The sequence below is a fragment of the Lemur catta genome, chromosome 4 (genome assembly GCF_020740605.2).
Source record: "Lemur catta isolate mLemCat1 chromosome 4, mLemCat1.pri, whole genome shotgun sequence".
Lineage (NCBI taxonomy): Eukaryota > Metazoa > Chordata > Mammalia > Primates > Lemuridae > Lemur > Lemur catta.
The window spans coordinates 51,381,427-51,398,266 of NC_059131.1; the positions used below are offsets into that span (position 1 = coordinate 51,381,427).

General features: G+C 37.6%; 1 long non-coding RNA gene across 1 annotated transcript in view; it reads left to right on the forward strand.

Annotated features, from left to right (window-relative positions):
• Positions 1–16,840, forward strand: part of LOC123636442 — a 73,336-nt gene that overhangs the window by 30,235 nt on the left and 26,261 nt on the right. The gene's annotated exons all lie outside the window — the stretch shown is intronic.

Sequence of the window (16,840 nt, forward strand, 5' to 3'; positions counted from 1 at the left end):
TTAGATTTTGGAGTCATTTGTCACAGCATCATAATCTAGCTTATTCTTATTAATACAAAACGATGAACCAAGAGGTAGAGGATGACATGAAACTATGAATTTCCAATTAACTTTCCGTAGACATATCTATTCTTTCTAAAGATGAAACACCCCTTTTAACTTTTAAAAAACAATTAATGTAACACTCTGTATCAATAGAATAAAGGGAAAAAGCCACATGATTATCTCAATAGATGCAGAAAAAGCACTTGACAAAATCCAACATCCTGTTATGATACAAACACTGAACTTCCTCAACCTAATAAAAAGCATGTACAAAAAACCCATTGCTAATATTGTATATAATGGTGAAATGCTAGTTGATTTTCCCTTAAGGTTAGGAACAAGAAGAGAATGCCCACTCGTACTAGTTCTGTTCAACAATTGTACGAGAGGTTCTAGTCAGAACAATTAAGCAAGAAAATGAAATAAAGGCATCCAGATTGGAAAAGAAGTAAAGCTATTTCTATTTGCAAAAGACATGGTCTTATGTATGAAAAATCCTAAGACATCCACAAAAAATTATTAGATCTGATATATGAATTCAGCAAAGTTTCAATATAAATTTAAAAATATAAATTTCAAAATTTCAATATATGGAAATCCATAATATTTCTATATAGTAACAATGAACAAGCCAAAGTGAAATTAAGAAAATAATTCAATTTATAATTTAGAATCAAAAAGAAGAAAATGTTTGAGAATGCATTAAAAAAAGAAGTGCAAGATATGTATGCTAAAAACAACAAAGCATTACTGAAAGAAATTAAAGAAGACCTAAGCAAATGGAAAGATGTCCCATGTTCATAGACTGGAAGATTTAATATTGTTTACATGATAATATTCCCCAAATTGATCTACAGATTCAACATAATTCCTATTAAAATCCTAGTTGCCTTTTTTTTTTTGCAAAAATCAATAAGCTAATGTTAAAATACATATGGCAATTCAAGGGACCCAGAATAGCAAAAACAATCATGAAAAAGAACAAAGTTGGAGGGCTCACTCATTGGAATATTTTGTAAAATTAACAGTCTCATACATACTGCTTTTCAGAAGACCAACACCTTCATTTTATTTTATGTTTTTTCTCTTTAATTTAAATTTTTTTTATTTCAGAATAATATGGGGATACAAACATTTTGGTTACATGACTTGCTTTTGTACAATTTGAGTCACAGTTGTAAGTGTGCCCATCACCCAGATAGCATGCATTGTACCTGTTAACCTGCCTCCTGCTCTCCCTTCCCACCAGCTTGGTTTCCATTGAATTTTACTTCCATGTGTGCACATTAGTGTTGAATGATCAGTTCCAATTTAACAGCAGATACATGTGGTGTTTTTTTCCATTCTTGAGATACTTCACTTAGAAGAATGGTCTCCAATTCCATCCAAGTTGTTACAAAAGGTATTAGTTCACCGTTTTTTATGGCTGAATAGTACTCCTTGGTATACATATACCATATTTTATTAATCCACACATATATTGATGGGTATTTGGGCTGATTTCACATCTTTGCCATGGTGAACTGTGGACTACAATAAACATTCAAGTGCAAGTGTTTTTTTGATAAAATGATTTTTTTTCCTTTTGGTAGATCCCCAATAGTGGGATTGCTGGATCAAATGATAGTTCTACTCTTAGTTCATTCAGGTATCTCCATACTATTTCCGTAGAGGTTGTACTAGTTTGCAGTCCCACCAGCAGTGTATAAGTGTTCCTTTCTCTTTGCATCCATGCCAGCGTCTGTTGTTTTGGGACTTTTTGATAAAAGCCATTCTCACTGGAGTTAGATGATACCTCATTATGGTTTTGATTTGCATTTCCCTGATGATTAGAGATGTTGAGCATTTTTTTTCATATATTTATTGGCCATTAGTCTATCTTCTTTTGAAAAGCTTCTGTTCATATCTTTTGTGCACTTTTATATGGGGTTGTTTAATTTTTTCTTGCTGATTTGTTTTAATTCTTTATAGATTCTGGTTATCAGCCCTTTATTGGATATGTAGCATGCAAATATTTTCTCCCATTCTGTAGGTTGTCTATTCACTCTATTCCTTGGCTGTGCAGAAGCTTTTTAATTTAATCAAGTCTCATTTGTTAATTTTTGTTGTTGCTGTGATTGCTTTTGGGGTCTTCTTCATAAATTCTTTGCCCAGGTTGATATTTATGAGAATTTTCCCAATATTTTCTAGAATTCTTATAGTTTCATGTCTTAGGTTTAATTCTGTTATCCATAGTGAATTAATTTTTGTGAGTGGTGAGAGGTGCAGATCTTGTTTCAATCTTCTGCATTTGGCTATCCAATTTTCCCAGCACCATTTATTGAATAGGGATTCTTTCCCCCAGTGTATGTTTTTGTCTGTTTTGTCAACATCTTTATTTTAAAGATGAAATTATTATGTGCTTATTTGTACTGGTCAGGATAAGCTAGGTCATTCTTCACTAACAAACTCCCCAAATATTAAAGGTTTATAATAATAAGAGTTTAGTTTTTGCTATAATTCCATGTCCATTGTCAATCAGTTGAGGGCTCTTCTCCACATTTCCTCATGTCAGGACCTAAGCTGTTAGAGCAGCCACTATATCAAACAGCTCTGGGTTTTGTGACACAAGGAAGTGCTCAGGAGTATCTTGCACCAGCAGTTAAATGTTCCAGCCTGGAAGTGACACATGCTAGTTTTGCTTATATTAATTATTCTTTGGACAGAGCCAATCACAACAGCGCCATCCAACCAGAAGGGATCCTAGTGTAATTCTTCCATGTCCATGGGCTCCCAAAACAAGAAAGTGCAACTGTAGTGAAAAGATTAATGGATTACTTATCATAAAAAATTCAAATAGTACAAAAGTATGTCACTCACTAATGCCCCAGAAATTATCACTGTCAACAAGTTGGTATATGTTTTCTAGACTCTTACTTTTCTACAGGGGAATATTTAGTTTCCTTCTAGTTTTTGATGTTATTAAACATTTTGCAATCAATGCTCTTGAACATATATTTTAGCTAACAGTGAATGTTTGTGACTGATTGAATGAAGACAACAAATGAATGAACGAGGATAACCAATCACCTGTGATTTAAGACACCAAACACATGGTGAGAGAAGTCAAAAATGCATTATTCAAACCTTTTTCACGTCGTTCGGCATGTTTCAGAATGGCAGTAAAGGCAGAGGGCTTCTTAACTATGTTAATGTAGCAGGCCATTCCCATTAGCATTTCTAGAGTTCCTTTAAAACCCTGGATTCCTGTTCAAGTAAAAATTTTCTTGATTATAAAATTTAACATCCACTTTCAGAGCCTGTGGAAATATAAGGTACATCACAATGTTACTGCCCTATCTGAGAAGTCTGAAGTTCCTGAGAGATGAACAAGATGGTAATGGGACTCCTCATTTATTTTTTTATCTTCAGTTGCAATTCTTTAATCGTGTATATAGAATGGCTAGCGATTTAAGTGAGAAACCTGAATCTAAAGATAATCAGGGTTTTAGCAGTTTAAACCAATCATGAGTACACTAGCTGGAAAAGCTCTGTGACTCCGAATCTGGAGGTATTTACGGTCCCAGGAGGAAAGTGGCTTTGGCAGCTCTCGGTTTTGATGGGTTAAGTAGTTTGTAGTTAGTTGGGGCGAGGGGCGGGGGTTACTGTGGAAGATAAATGAGTTCTTCAATTTATGAACTTACTCCCCAGGCTGCTCAGCTCAGCGAAGCTCTCCTGGCAACTGCTTGACAGGGTTCTCACTGTGAGATAGTCAGCACCACGCTTGAAACCCTGCAGGAAAAATAAACCCCACTGAACCAACCAAAATACTGGGGAGGGCTTGAGTGGTTTTAGTGAATCCTAAATCAGGGATAAAGACAGTGGGCGGAGGGAGGAGTGTTAAAGACAGGCTGGGCTCATTGTACATCCTTATTCACATGAATTTTATAAGGACTCATCACAAAAGATGATTGAAAGCAACTAGAAAAAAATTCCTCTTCTTTGTCAGGCTGATCTATTTCATTTTCCATTCAAGCTGTGTATGGCATGCATAGTATGTTTTAAAAAATCTGTTCTGTTTTGACAATTTTACTTGGGTAGTTATTTTCTTAGCCTCTGTGTGAGTGTGTGTATGTGTATGTGTATGTGAGAGAAAGAGAGAGAGAGAGAGAGAGAGAGAGAGAGATTCGGCCAAGGAGAGAATAGGGGGAAGGTAAATAAGATAATCAGGAATTATAGCAAATTTTTATTTCTGATTTGGGAATATAGAATTGGGGTGTATCAGTTAGTTTGGGCTAAATACCATAGACTGGGTGGTTTAAACAACAAAAATTTATTTCTTACAGTTCTGGAGGTTGAGAATTCCAAGATCAGGATTCCAGCAAGGTGGATTTCATTCGGAGCCTTCTTCTCTTGTCCTGTAGGCGGCCACCATCCGAATGTGTGCTCACATAACCTCTTTGTATGAGCACAGGGCTGGGGAGGAGGGATGGGGTGAGGAGAGAAGGAGCATGCTAGCTCTCAGTGGTCTCTTCTTATGACAGCATCAATACCATCATAAGTACCCCACTCTCATGACCTCATCTAACCCCAATTATCTCCCAAAAACCCATCTTCAAATACCTTCACTTTTGCAGGTTCCAGCTTCAACATATGAATTTGGATGGGAGCACAAACATTCAGTCCAGAACAAGGGTTGTTTTAATTCTTTGCTTGCTAATCAGTCCCCAAAAATTTCCTTGAAAATTGAAGTTTAAAACATTTCTATTTGGATAATTTGTAACCTAAAAACTTTGACTCTGAAAATGATGCGCACACAAACCTTGCTCTTTGCCCCAAATCTTGGCATGAGCAGAACTTCCCTGTCTTCATCCCCACCCTCATCCCTTACATGAAATCCTTGTGGCTTTTTGAAAATGGTGAATTCAGACAAAGATTAAAGAAAGAAACAGGGAAAACCACATTTGAGAAGCCAATCCCAGGGACCAACTCCTACATGCCCTCCTGTTTGCCTTCTACTACCCAAATTTTTAATTTGACTTCACTTTGTTACCTGCCTGAAATTCTACAATTAAAGAATCATTTGGGCTCCCCAGCATCAGCTTTTAAAATGAACATATTTGTGTGTGTGTGTGTGTGTGTGTGTGTGTGTGTGTTAAGGAGAATGCCATGTTAACAGACTATTAATTACTCTGACAATAGTAGGATATTGGTCAATCCAAGTCTTTTTCTTGCTGGCTGGTGGTTGAGGCCAAGTGCACTAAGACCACAGAAGTTGTCTGAGAGGGAAGAGATGGGGTATGGCATAGTGGATATGGGGAGAAGTCAGAATTATTCATCAATGTGTTCATCTGAAGAGGTGCATGTCCCATAATATGCACTCTGTAAATATTTGTCGGATGAGTGAAATGAAGAAAGACTCCTGAAGCATCTTTGCAGACAAGACTAGAAGGTGACCATTGAGTCTTGTAAAATGACGCTAACACAGCATAATAACTAACTTTCACCTTTGCCAAGATTTCCCGAGTGTAACTCCTTGTTTTTCTTACTTCTTCTTTGTCAGTCCTTCCTGGCCTTGGTCTTGGGAGCTATCTGATTTGTTGCTATCACTGTAGATAAACTGTTCACTCTCTGTAACTTGCACTTGAGAATGGACAAGGCCAGCCTCTTGCAGAAAAAAGATGCAATTTTAGAAATACAGGAAAGGCAACTATTGATTTATGCCTGGAATCTTCCATAGATCTACATTCCTTAGCTCAAGGTCTCATCAGATTTGGTAATACAGCAAACGGGCACTGGACACAATAACTAAGTAATGTGTCTTGTCCTCAATAACTAAGTAATGAGCACAAAATGCTTTTGTACCTTGTTTTTCTTAGAATACTCCATTAGTCCCTTGTGAATCTAGCACAATGCTTTTTTATATGAAGCAGACATTCAGAACCTTGAATTATCTTTATGTAGAAAAGTTTCAAGAGATGTCATTCCAGATTGGATTTACTATGAATGTGAGCAAGAGTGTTTGTTATAGTACTTATGGTGGAAGCAAAAGAGTCAAGGCAAATATGAGTACAGTGTTTATTTTGTGTCTCATTCTTTAAGTTTGATGACCCAATAAATTTGAATAATTATAAACATGCATGGAAAGCAAGTAAAAGGAAGGAGGAACTGATGACTCTGGTCAAACCAGGTGTTATTGGTGACCTTACTCAAGAGAGAGCAGTAGGATTCGGAGAGTGGCCTGTTCTCACCCATGGTGTTGCCACACTCTGATTTGTAATGGAGGAAGTAATTTAACCTCTCAGGGTTTCAGTGTCCTCATCTGTCAAATGACAGATTTGGGCTGGATGATCTCAAATAGCTAATCAACTTTTTCTTTCCTTTAACTTATATATTTAAAAATAATTATTGAGGACATATCACATGCTGTGCATTTTTCTAAGTACTAGGGATACAGAAATGAGCAAAATAGGCAAAAAAAAAAAAAAAAAAATCCCGCCCTTGTGAAGTTTACGTTCTAGATGAAGAAAGACACACAGTAAACAAATACACAATCAAAAATATAATTAAATACATATACATGGATACATAATACATATACAGGTACCTATGTATATGTATCTGTCAGAGAATGGGAAGTACTGTGGAGGGAGAAATATGAAAAGAAGCAGGAGACGAAATTCTAAGGCAGAGTAACCATTTAAGATAATGTGATGGCTAGGAGAGGTGACACACACCTGTAGTCCTAGCACTGTGGGAGGCCAAGTTGGGAGGATCGCTCGAGGCCGGGAGTTTAAGGCTGTGGCGAGCTATGACTGTGCCGGGGCAACAGAGAGACACCCTGTCTCTAAAAAATTAAAATAAAATTAAAATTAAATAATGCAGTCATCTAAATGTGTGTATTTCCAAGGAGATGGAGTTGGACTCACATGAGAAAATCTCCCCCATGATATTCTAAAATAAAAAATAAAATAAAAAAAAGAAAGTCTCGTGTGATTCTCTTGGAGTCCTTATTTTCTATGGAAAAATTACCCTAGCCAAACACATTTTTGGCTTGATTTTATTTATATATTTATTTTTTAGATATACATTTATAAAAGTGCATTATCATTTAACCTACAATAAAAGGCACAGATCTAAAGGTCAGTTTGAAGAATACCAGTAGTCAGTTACCTGTAGTCACCACACAAAATGATATATAGAACATTTCTGTCATTCAGAAAGTTCCATCATTCCGCTTTCCAGTCAACTGCCTTCCCCACCACTACCCACATACCATTGTTTTCTGACATCTGTCAGAAAAAGATTAGTTTTGCCTATTCTCAGACTTTATGTAAATAGAACATATAGTATATATTTTTTGTTTCTGTCTTTGTATCAGCATGATGATTTTGAGGTTCGTTCATAATGCTTTGTGTGACAGTGTTTTGTGCCTTTTTATTGTTGAGTAGTATTACATTGCATAGATTTACTTAATTTTTAAAGAGGCCTTGCATGCACGAGAGGTTTTTTTTTCAAAATATGAATCAGAATCTTGCTACTGAAGGAGAAGTGTAGAACTAAAGTATAGAATGATCTGCATGGAGACCTCAATATTGCCTATCACACTTCTCTCCTTGTTTGGGGACACACCTTTTATTAGTGTCAGTGGTTTGCTCTTCCATCTGAAGGTCAACAGGAGGCCCCACCCTTGACAGCATCTTGGCCACCAACCTTGCTCTCCAAACACTTGCTATCAGTTTCTGACTCCCACACCTGGGGGCCAGACTCACGCAGCTGTTCCTATCACTGCTAATCCAGCTTCTCAGACATGCCCTCAGCCAGCGGGTTCCTTTGCCTAATTCTCTCTAAGTGCTGCAAGACGCGGCAGCAGTCCCAGTGCTCGGCTGCATGTGTCTAGCACACAGGTGTTAGTTTTTATCCTTACCCAGGAGGAAGAGACTCCCCTGGAGTAGGTGAGGTCCCCAGGCTCCTCCTCTCGTGCATTACTCTTTTCTTGTCCTCACACATGCTGATTTGAATATCAAGACAGGCAGAGCTGGGTAGCTGAGGATAGAGGGGAAGGAAAACTGCTCATCTTAGGGCTTGTTTTTGAGAGGCAAACCGAACAATTTTGATCCATTATTGAACAGAGAAAGCCTGGATTCTCCAGACAGGTGATTATGACATGAGCAAAGCCCACCCTACAGGTGTTTCTGGGATGTATAAATCCTAGCACACAGTTTGAATGAAGTGATAAAATAAATGATTATGCTGGAGAAACAGAAATCGCATCCTGAAGGGTGGCTCAGTGCGGTGTCCAATTAGCTGATATATGGCCTCTCGCGGGTATTCCTTGGCCTCCCTGGTACAGTGAGAAAGTTGTTACCACCAGGGAGAGGCGCGGGATTAGGCAGTGGCACTAGGCTGTCACCACTTGTCTTACACGCTGTTAATTCACTTAACAAAATTCCGCCTTAGCCGTTTCCTCAGATGGTATTCCTCAGCGGCGAGGAGAAAAGTCTCAGGGCAACCAAGCCATGGTTTGGAGCCACAACGTGCATAAATCGAAGGGTTAGGTTTATGTGACTGTTCTTTTCTTCCTCATCATACAAAGGTGCTTTCTCCTTTTTTGAAACTCAGGCTTTCAACGGTGGTAGGTTTATATAACAGAATCATATGTGATGGTGAAAAATGAATAGACTAGAGAAACATGTATCAAAATGGATGTATCTTAAAGAAGTATAGGGTAGAACAAAAACCAGATTGCATGTGTGTAATACAATGTGATGCTATTTATGCAAAACTTTAAAATATGCAAAATGATTCCGTATGTTGTCTAGGGAAATTTACATATATATAATAAAACTAAAAAGATATGTTTCACATTAATAACCTCCAAATTCAGAATCAGGGTTTCCTCCAGTGGGGGAGTTAGAGAGAAAGGTATTTGGGAGAATGCAAATATTCTCCCAGTAGAGCAATATTACAAACTATGCTTATAATATTTAATTTTTTAAGCTGAATGATGACTCTAAAGGTATTCTTTATATTGTCATTCATACTTTTTTTTTTTTTTGAGACAGAGTCTCACTCTGTTGCCTTAAGTAGAGTGCCGTGGCATCAGCCTAGCTCACAGCAACCTCAAACTCCTGGGCTCATGCAATCCTCCTGCCTCAGCCTCCCCAGTAGCTGGGACTATAGGTGCATACCATGACCCCCAGCTAATTTTTCTATTTTCCGTAGAGATGGGGGTCTTGCTCTTGCTCAGGCTGATCTGGAACTCCTGAACTCAAGCAATCCTCCCACCTCGCCCTCCCAGAGTGCTAGGATTACAGGCGTGAGCCACCGTGCCCAGCCACATACATTTTCATATATTCAGAAATATTTTACATTAAATAAATAAAAATTAATTAATAAAAGAAGACCTTTATTGGTTCTTATTTTCCAAATCATTAAACTTCTAAAGGTTTAATATTCATTCATTTTTATCAGTTGCTAAACTTTAGATTTTAGCAAAGAAATGAAATTTGGAGGAGGGAGATTTTGATTTCAAAACTTTTACATGTCAATGAATTGTTCTTAGAAGGCAGTTTGACCCTCTAAAACAAATAAATGGCACTATGTCCACCTAATTAGTGGTGTGGAACACAGGATTTTAGATAAATGCTGCTGTAACCCCTTTTCTCAAAGAGTTCCTTAATTCACATACACATTCATAAAGTATTTATTGAGACTGCTATGTCTATTGCTGTGGAGTAGGTATCAGGGCAGGTGTGGGTAGAAAAAATTTTACTTTACAAAATGTGGAATACAAAATAAAAAGTAGAAAAGAATCACCGTAAATTCTAGCCAGTTTGCAAAAGGGAAATGCTACAAAGCACAATGGGCCTAAACCCACTGGAAGCAGCTGTACGATTAGGGATAAATGGGGTTTGCTGAGTCACTTTGGCCTTGTCCCAGTCTGGAATGGAATGGCACAAACTGGACTTGGGTCAGGGCCTTCTGTAGCTGAGACCAAACCTCTCAAACTCAGTCTGGGACCATCTGCATTCTCTTTTCCTGGATTCCCAAGATCCTGTATGTAGCTCAGGTCTGGAGAGAAGAGCCCTTTGCCCCATGAAAATCTGTAAAAGCCACTCTGACCTGGGACCAGGCTGGCCTGGTCTAGACCCGTGGGCAATGCTGACATCCAGCACACTTGAGGATGCAAGTAGCACCTTGAGAGAAAGGAGATGCAAAGGCAGAGGAAGAGAAATGATGCAATTTCTTTTTCAGCTAAGGAGAAGGATAGCAGAAATGAACAAGATCTGTGAGGAAATTTATATTAGGGGATAAACAAATGAGTTCTGTGCCCGCCTCTTTAAGTCTCCTCAATGCCATGTTCATTTCTCTTTTTTGATTACCAGGTAGTGCTGTCCTCAGTCTCTTGGGGCATACTTCTTTCCCGATCTGGCACAAACTACCCCTCAGGGCTTAAAGACATGCGGATGACAGATGATCAAGGTATGCATCTCTTAATCAAGCTGCCGTATTTGCCCATCTAAAGAGCTGTTTAAATAACACATCTTGCAGATCCCAGCCTCCAATGCTCACATCTTATTTACTCCAACTTTCACTTTTGAAAAATCTAAAGAAATTCTCATGCAGGCTGTGACCAAAAGAGAGGGCAAGCTGAAAAATTTCCTATACAGGGGAAGGACATTTCTTTATTTTAAATTCAGTTGCTAACTTTATTAGCTGCTGCTGTCCTGAACTTCCAGCCAACTTCAGGACTGTAAGTTAACACTGAATATGTAAATTTGCATGGCCAGAGTGCTTTTCCAAAGGATGCTCTTTGGAGAGTTATTCATTTGTTGGATGATAATGACAATTGTTCCTTATGGCTTTAAAGCTGTAGGAAGCATGTTTTGCTTCCCAGTTAACCTACTGAGCACCTACCATGGGTCTGGCCCTGGCCTGGGTCCTTTCTACCCAATTTTACCCGTCTGCCACGAGAGCAGAAATCACATCTCAAAAAAACCATTTTTTTCCATCTATCTACAGACAGAGGAGACCAGATACTGGGCAGCAACTCAACACAAAACAAAACAACCTTGGTCCTGATATTCTAGGAAGTTCAACCTGTTTTACTTTTGCTGACATTTTCCTTCAGGAAAGGTAATTTGATAGTGAAATGATGGGACTCCACAGGGAGGAAATTAGGTCTACAGATTAAAAAGAACAAAAAGCCTTATCTTGTAAAATTCCAAGTAAGTCCCTCTAGACTCATTCTAGGCAGGGACAGTTGTCCTCTGTGGGACTTCTCTGTCCTATATTGCCCTGTCAGATTGACCCCTACCTCTAGAAGCCACTGCTGGGTCCCTCCCCCATTCCAGACTCCCAGGAAATGCAAAGTAGTTGTTCCTCTTCAACCCAAGACTGGGAGCTCACATTTAAAGTTAGCTATAGGGAAAAAAAGGAAGTAGGTATCTGAGCATCACCGGCCATTCTTTCCAGGTGGAAAATTCAGCTCTTCGTTGAGCTGCTCATTGTGATGAGACGACATGGTAATAAGCCACATTTCTAGCTCACTCAGTGTTGTGCATAATGTGCCTTACTGAGTACTTCAAATGCACTAATGTATGCACTGAACTATTAATCCAGCCTACATTAATTATCTACTAAGACCAAGACCAGAGTGATCTACTCAATCAAAAACCATTCATAGCTGTGAAAAATAAAATTTACTGCTTTTATGCAATTTATAATAGATTTCCTTTTTTGAGTACCTGCTATGTGTCAAGCCCTTATGTGGTGTTTTTCCATATATTATTGTTAACTGTTACAACAGTCTGGAGAGGAGGGTGTGATCATACCTATTTCATGGATGAAGAAACTGAGGTAGAGAAACACTGACTTGCTCAGGCATATACACACAGAAAGTGGCACCACTGGAGTGAAAACCCATTTCCCATTTTGTCCTGGAGTCCTCTCTCTCTACACTTTACTGAACCTCCTTGCTGTCGGCAACCACGAACACAGTTGATGGGGACCTGGTTAGGTCTACGCAGCCACTGAATCCGCTCCTTTAGAACAATCGGAGCAGACATGCATTTCGTTGGTTTGAACAAGGAAAAGTGCCTTACAATAGATATATTTTGGGCCTCTTTTAAAAGGGATTTGCCTTTTCTATCCAATGTAGGATATTGGAGAAATTTTGTCAACATGGTTTACTTTCCAGTCTATATCCTTTTCAGAGAGTTTTCAATTATTTCTCTTAACATTACATGGGGTATCAAACTGAAAGTTTTGCTATCTTATCTAATGAATCCTCGGACATGGTAAAGTTTTAATTTTTACTCTTACCAGAGAAGAAAGTGTAGCAATAAGACACATAAACAGTACATCTAACCCCTGAAGTCCTTTCAGGGGCAGGAAAGTTGCTTCTCTGTGATACAAGAGACTGTCTGCCACTTGGAAAACTTGTACAAAACAAGCCATGATTTGGAGTGTTTTTGGAGGGCAAAGGGTGATGTTCCCTATCTGATTGCACGTAGTGATACATTTTAAACCGTGATTTATGCAACCTGACATTGACGTTCATTTAGCTCAGATTACAAGTGAAGTAATTCACTCCCTAATGAAGTGTACCCTGCATGACATATTGACCATGAGAGCTGACAATCATTGCTTTAAAACAGGCCTGAGTTACATTTTCTTTTGTCATTGAAAGTAGGTTATCAGTTAATAAACGTAAAACAAGGCCTGCTGACCTGCCATTCTTTTAGAAGTATTTTATTGGAGCATCAGAGAAGCACATACCCAAATTAACTATTGTAATGGAAGGAAAGAGTGAAAAACTACATGATCTCAAATGTTCAAAGAAATAGCTTTTCCATGTATTTATACACGTTTCCCCTGACTTTTCATTTTGAAAAATTTCAAACCTACAGAAAAATAGAAAACATAGTACCATAAACACCTGTGTACCTTTCACCGGGATTCACCTGTTGTTAATATTTTGTCAGATTTGTGCATTCTCTTTAATATGTACATACACATGCACAAACACATACACACACAATTTTAAAGTAAGTTACAGATATCATGACACTTTACTCCTAAGTACTTTAGCATGTATCTCCTAAGAATTAGGACATTCTCCTATTAAGTAAAATGCCATTATCCCACATCTAATAAAATTAACAAAAATTCAACAGTATAATTGAATATAAAGTCCATATTCCAGTATCCTAAATAGCCTCTAAAATGTATTTTAAATTTATCTTTTAAAAATCCAGAATGCACTTAAAATTTGCACCTTGCATTTGGTTGTTAGATATCTATACAGAATTTTATGAGGAGTGAAAATGAACTCACAGGAGCTTTGATCCATAGCAATCTGATAGCACTAGTGACAAAGTGCTATTTACACCTCGTACCAAAATATTCCTAATGAATCCCACCTATAATATGTAAGCCATGTTAGTGGTCATTTTTTCTTAAAGTATTTCAATCAATACCCCATTTTACTATATTTAGATTAGTGGGCCCATGGAAAGTACTATTACCTATTCATAATTTTAAAAACCTCAATCTTATTGAATGATTGTGTGCTTTATTCAAAGTTTTCAAAATAACTATAGGATCAAAATTCCAAATCTAGAGGATTCAGCCTAACTGCACTCAAAAAGGGAAAAAAAAATCATGAACTTTCCTGCATAAAACAAAGTTTTTCAGCATTATGTTTCGAATGCATTATAAATTTCAAATAATTGAGTTTTCTTCTAATTTAGGCTTTTACTTGTTCTCCTGAAAGCAAATGTGTTATAATTAAAAATGGAAAGAAAAACTAATTTCAAAGACCATCCACTGGGGCAAATATGATGGTTTTATTACTGCCATGGACATTTGGAGATCAAGTTTAAGAGAATGTGGTTGAATTCAGTGTTGCAAATGCACTTTTCATCTATAATTACACATGTCTAAGGTCTTGTATAGTGGCTGTATAATTGCTTTAGAGATACATTTAAAGGAAATATTGAGAAACTGCATTTCATGAATTACAGTTTGCATGGATCTTATGTACTCTATTTTATGTAGTCATATTTTCATTAGCAGTGCAAAAGCTATTGCAGAAAATAAAAGAGGGGGACTGTGACCTTTTATGTTCACTTTGCAGAAGATAGTACCTTTGTTTTTAAAGAAGCAAAACAATTTATCCTTTTCCATATTAAATCATAGAAAAGGCTTATGATCAATGCAATTATTTTAAAACTAAAACAAAAAAAATCCTATCCATTGGTGATTGCTATTGAATTTTAAAATTAGCTAGAATATTTTTCCTCCATCCTTTCTGATAGTATGAAAAAGATATTTCATCACTTCTAAGACAAAAAATTTTCACCTTTTAATATATGAAATAAAGCTGTGTCTTGAAAGAGATGTCATGAGATTTCTTACATTAGCAATTTTTTTCTTGGTGCTATATAAAATAATGGTGATTCTTATAACTGATAGCCTCTTAGTTTCAAGAAAATATAATGCTAAACAGTACAATATCATCCTATCCTAATATACCCACTTATGAGTAATCCATAAAAAAGGCATGTAGTTTCTTATGAGGTTTCTAAAACTGAATATTTGTCTGGTTGAGAAATTAGATGTGTGGTCCCAAAGACCATATAACATAAAAAAATTGGAGTATCCCATTAAACTAGACTTATTCAAAAATGCTAGTGGCTGATTTATCAAGTGTCTTTTTGAGGAATGTAATTTAATGTTTTTAATCTAGTCACCTCCTGCATTTCCATTTCTGATTTTTGTTTTATTCAGAGAGCATCACCTTTCCCATATAGCTCTACTCAGAGCATCAACCAGTTCATCTATGAGAAATATACTACTTTCAATGTCCAGGCAATGTGGATTTCAGCCAGGTAGCCATTCAGTCTGAGAGGATTGTTTCTTTTTGCTACTGAGATCAATCTTTACACAGGAAGAAATAATTCATGGATTATTCTGAAGATGCTGAATTTGTAGTCACAGTTGCTTTGTATTTAAGGATGTTAAAACTAGCTGAATTGCCCTATTGGAAAATCTGTAGTGGCCCAAGGAAAAAAACTGTTTCAACATCATAGTTGATTCCAGGCACCACAATAACTTATAGAAAGGAGGTGTGTGTTGTCATATGGACTCCCCACCTGTTCTGGTCCGTGGGGCTTTCCATATACACACGCACATCCTGCTAGCTGTGCACACATTATTCAAGAGGGTTATTCCGGTCTCTCATAAGAAAATTCTGTTTAAGACATAGCTTAAAAGTGCTGCACTGCTACTGTTGGTAACAGATGGCCCAGATAAACACATGCCCAAGTCAGCCTGGCTGAATTAGGTTGCAACTCTAGAGTATTAATTCAGCATGAGCAAAATCCTTAATTTTTTCACATACACATGAAACCAGACTTGTCCACAAAATTTTCTCTAATGAATCCAAGGTCCTCTTGGAAAACCATGACTCCCAGACATGGAGGCCTATATATCAGGTGTTTCACTTGGTCCAAGAATTAGGATCTTATATTTTTATTTTTATTTTCAAGTACCTTTTCTTGGAGTCTCTCTATAGACAAAAAGAAAATGCACAAATGATAAGCCTAGTGAATTTTCACCAACTGAATGTCCCTGCATAACCAGCCTCCAGATAAAAAGATAAGAACATTTCTGGTACCTTGGCCATCTCCTTCATATTCCTTTAATTCTGGAACTCAGGAGGGACTTTAGTACCTTATTGATTTTAATTTCAGCAAATAAGCGTGCTCTACATTTTGCCCAGTTCCATTAATTAACTCTTCTTCCTTTTGGTGACATCAGAAATGCAGCAGGCAAGACCTCTTCACTCCTCTCACTCACTCTCAAAGCTGACTTCAGTGGATGGGTAGGTAGGCACGACAGAAAAGTGATGCCTCCCAGTTTTCTCAGAAAACTCTTGAGTGATGCACATGTGGTTTTTCACCTTGGTGCTTGCAGAGTGACTGCTACTTCATACTCTGGTTTCAGAATGGGACTGCTGAGAAGAAATAAAACAGGATGCTAGGAGGCATTTCCCATAAGGGTTGTAACGGAGGCAGAAGAAATTGTCCTGAGGCAAGCACACAGTTGCATTGATATAGGTACTTTAGTTACAGCAGACGGAAAGCTGGAATTTTCTGAGTCAACTAAGCAGAGTATTTAAATGCATTAAATGCTGGGGAAATCTATAGCGAGGAGGAAATCTTGGGTAATTAACTCTTTAAATGTCAAAAGGTAATGTGGACCTCTTTCGGTATTCACTGGTCTTACCGCCTACATGAGCCCCCAGATGTGATCAGTGCTACAACCAGAAGAATTACCCTGTGAAATAGTTTGTGTTCTCTTTCTTGCTATTAATGGGACAACAGGGAGTAGGGGGGAGGCAAAAGGGAACAGGAGGTCAGTTAGTCTCAGCCCCCCATGCTCAAGGGTTGGCATGGAAGGAAATGTACTGGAACCATCAACTCCTTTTCAAGGGGCTGTCAACTCAAACTTTAGAAAAATAATTCTAGAGATGTTAATATTTTACTCCCAGCCGTTTGATTGTGTATGGCATGGAAATGGGGGTGGGGTCTAGCATGTCACTGAAATTTGCAGTTGATGCATGCCCACCATTCTGAGAACTATATCCTGCCTGTATGATTTAGCATGACAACCGGATTATATTTATACAATTAATTAATGTTTGCTTGACCACTTTTATCCAATTTCTTTCCATAGCACATAAAAGAGAACCTGACATAAATTTCTCTTTCAAAACAATTGACTTAGCAACTGCTGACCTTCTGTT